We start from the raw sequence: 3,719 nt of genomic DNA on the forward strand, positions 1-3,719 counted from the left end.
GGAAGAGACGTTCGCACGTGGGACACTGGTAGCGTTTACAATAGATGTTCATACTGGTAATGAGGGAGAGGTGATTTTCAAATCGATTTAAGTACATGTGGTCCTGATACACCCCTCTAGATTTATACACGGGTTGAGCTATCCCTGTTACGTCAAGAGTGAACACGCTCACATTCACACGGAAACAGGCTTCAAAGTGAGGTAAGAGAGCTGGGTCGAGACCTTTATACTCTTCGGGACCAATCTTATAGAAAGACTGGAGATGATGGTCCCGACAGTACACGACCCACTGATAGTAAAGAGCTTTGGTAGGCTTTTCTAAAGCACCCCGACTTGTAGGATCTCAATGCAATGCCAAACACCGGAAAGCGCATAAGTGATCCTTATAAAGTTGTTTAGTCTTCTTGTTATAATCTAAAGAAAGGATAGCTTTATGATTTTTAATATATTCGGGGAGAGGGACTGGAGGGTGGCCGAGCGGAAAATTTTGTTCTGTAAATAAAGAAATTCACATTGGTAATCAAAACAGGTTTCCATTTGGTATCGGGGCGTTGTTTCATGAGAAAGGACATGACATGTAAGCTTTCCAGTCTCTGGCATAACCGTTCGAGATCCTCCAATTCGGTGATATAGAGAGGACTAGTAAAGAGCGGATCGACAGCGTAAGGATGGAAATATCGATAGCGTCCCGTCTCCACGTGCCGTAGGATGACACCGAACGCTAAATTCAATCTAAAACTATGATTTAACGATTGATATATATCCCTAGCACGTTCCATCAACTCACCTATCGAAAAGTTGTTGTTAAGGGGGAGGTTGTAGATAGAAAACACCTCCCCGGGTTGGTCCCGTGCGAGGATGTACGGAGCGTCCAGGTCATAGGAGTCCGGGCTCTGCCACCTCGCCAGTGCTCTCGTCTACCCATGGAGCGGGACCTTCTCCCCATGGGCGTGGTTGGAGCTCACTGCCAGCAGCAGCATCAGTATCCCTACTCCTGCCGGACTGTGATGGTAGGACGCGGTGTCCCTCTATCATCTGATGACGGTAGAGAGACAACCGATCCTTGAAACGCCTATGACATGCCCGGCAGGTACAACCATCCGATGCTGCGACGCAGGAATACGAGGGAGCTGGTGATAGAGAACAAATTCAATGTATGAATACTAGGATCGCATTATTCACTCACTCACTCACTCACTCACTCACTCACTACCAGGTCTTATGCTTCAAGTATAACTCACGATTATCACATTATATCTTCCTTTCAATGCGAATACCACGACGAACTGAATTAACATATCGTTCAGGGCTAGCTAAATCCCTTATAGCTTATAGAATACGATTCAATATCTACCTCCACTAGCACGAGACTTTCTCGTCCTTGCAGCCTGGCCCGAGGAGGTGGACGGTGTAGGGGTAGTTTGTCCCTGAAATACAAAACAGTTTATTGGAAACGTTCTCGGTTAACGCTATCTACAAACACATCACACACACACACACACACACACACACGCACGCACGCACGCACGCACGCACGCACGCACACACACACACACATTGAAACCCTTTGCTTGTATGAGAACCTCGTTAATGCTAGACAACATCGTACATGAATAAGTGGTAGAGAGATACAAAAACGAACTTACCCTCACTAATCGACACTCCTCTCGAGGTAGACGGCTGTGCATCATCACGTGACGCCTGTGATGCGTCTGTGGAGAGAAGATATGTTCAATCTATAACCTATATGAACATATTTCGTTCAAGTGAAACGATAAGCTCGAAGTCACGAACGTGTTGTGTTCAATGCGATAAATCATGTCTTACATACATTTACTACCGAAGGCATTATGGAACGTTCAACTTACCACTAGAGTGAAACCGTCGAAAATGCACTGTCAAGTCATGGGGAGAGGGGAACACCTCGGGGCATTTCTGTATGTAGAAATACAGCAGTGTTATTAAAGGGACTGTTCGAGTTTAGTAACGACACTCATATTAACATAACATGACGTACACGTTTTCAACATAAAATGAAGCATTTGTGTTAAAATGAAATCTCACGGAATTAGCTTTTGAAAAGCATACGAAGATAAAAATCCTGCACAAGTTCATACAGTGATCTAATCAAATTAACCTTCCATTCGCGACAATAAAATGAGAATGAAAACTTACGCTACATCGATATTCTGATAGTCGTCGCTGCGATAGGGCACATGTGTGTTGTTTCAACTTCTCATGTCTTGTGAATGATTTACTGCACCTATCGCAAACATGTGGTTGCTCCCTCTCATGAGTGCAACGCATGTGTCGGGAAAGGTTATCTTTTCGGGAAAACGTTTTCCCACACTCTCGACAGGTGAATGGTCTGAAAGACAGAACATTAATTTCAATTCATACTATACATACAACATTGTTTTCTTCATAAAGTTGGTAATGAGACACACTCATAATTATTTTAGTAACATATACCTTTTCTTTTTCACTCAAACCAGAAACATTTGTTAGCTGTATAGTATTCTCATTTATTTAAATGAAATACTGAGAACTACACTCACGCGTTCCTTGAGTCCATGTTCAGTCTGGATACAGTAAACGTTCATGTTGTCTCGCTCGTTGTTGAAACTAAAATAAGGCTCTGGTGTGCAGATGATGTCTATAAAGGATATTTTACGAATAATGATTGACATATAGTAACTATCCATTCAACGCGCCCGTGTATCTCGCTGTAGACATGACTGACGGGTTGGGATAGGGACCACCCATGTATGCTCACACGGTGAAAAGACATTGAACCTTTTCCTTCACACCTGCCTGTTGCATTGACTGTTCAGTCATGCATGTCGTCCTCCTTGAGTATGCCTTGTGAACTATGGTTTTCAGTCTGATCACGTTGCTTAAAATGTGATGCAATCTACAACTGAAGCTGGATTTAGTTATTTTCAAAATGTCACTGATATTTTGCGAGTTCATTTTTGGACTGAGGTATAACTATCTTTATTTTATATGAGCCAACACAGTTTACGCATTTTGAAATGATGAGGTGGGAGGGTGTCACGTCCTAAATTTCTCAAATCTGTTCTCTGTCTGAACAGGGCACGACAGAACTGTTTCAATAAGCAGATTCCTATTTCTATTTTCTTTCGTTTCTCTCCAAATGAAGTGACTTTCATGGTATTATACGTGTGCTATATGATATTGATATGCTTCTATCTCTATCTAGCCTCTTTTTTTTCAAACATCTCGCTGTCTAGTAAAACTAAAACTGTATCCATTAGTGTACATGGCTCAAAATCATTTATTTCTCATCAAGCTATATTTGGATGGAAAAAAAAAACTAGCATGAAATAACATAAACCTACACCAACTTTCCATTACTTTGATAGTGTTATACTTGTACAGGACGCGTTCTGTATGAAATGTTTTTCAACTACATTTTACATGACTCGAAGATTCCATCTCCGAACCATGTTGACACAACCCGTCTCTATTGTGATACGATGTACTTTCAACACACACACCCCGCATTCATCAAAACAGGTCGAGCGCGGGCTATTTAAAACGACGGAGTCACGTGAGTTGTCAAGCGCGCTCAATTCAAAACTGGCTGACGGGTACTGTATGTCTGTCTATTCAGGGCAGCATGCTATACATAGCTCTATTCAGGACACTTTGCTTTTGTTTTTCTCGCTGCAGAAGAGTTTTCTGCACGACTGCCT

At 42.2% G+C, this 3,719-nt stretch overlaps 1 long non-coding RNA gene across 1 annotated transcript; it reads right to left on the bottom strand.

Annotated features, from left to right (window-relative positions):
* Positions 1 to 1,645: 1,645 nt before the first annotated feature.
* Positions 1,646 to 2,688, bottom strand: LOC124289099. Its single transcript, XR_006901589.1, has 4 exons — positions 2,473 to 2,688; positions 2,176 to 2,368; positions 1,869 to 1,935; positions 1,646 to 1,712 (listed from the first exon to the last, which is right to left on the bottom strand). It is a non-coding gene; the product is annotated as an uncharacterized LOC124289099 (long non-coding RNA).
* Between the last annotated feature and the right edge of the window lie 1,031 nt (positions 2,689 to 3,719).

This window comes from Haliotis rubra, unplaced genomic scaffold (assembly GCF_003918875.1).
Source record: "Haliotis rubra isolate DU_JTF1 unplaced genomic scaffold, ASM391887v1 Scf432, whole genome shotgun sequence".
NCBI lineage: Eukaryota > Metazoa > Mollusca > Gastropoda > Lepetellida > Haliotidae > Haliotis > Haliotis rubra.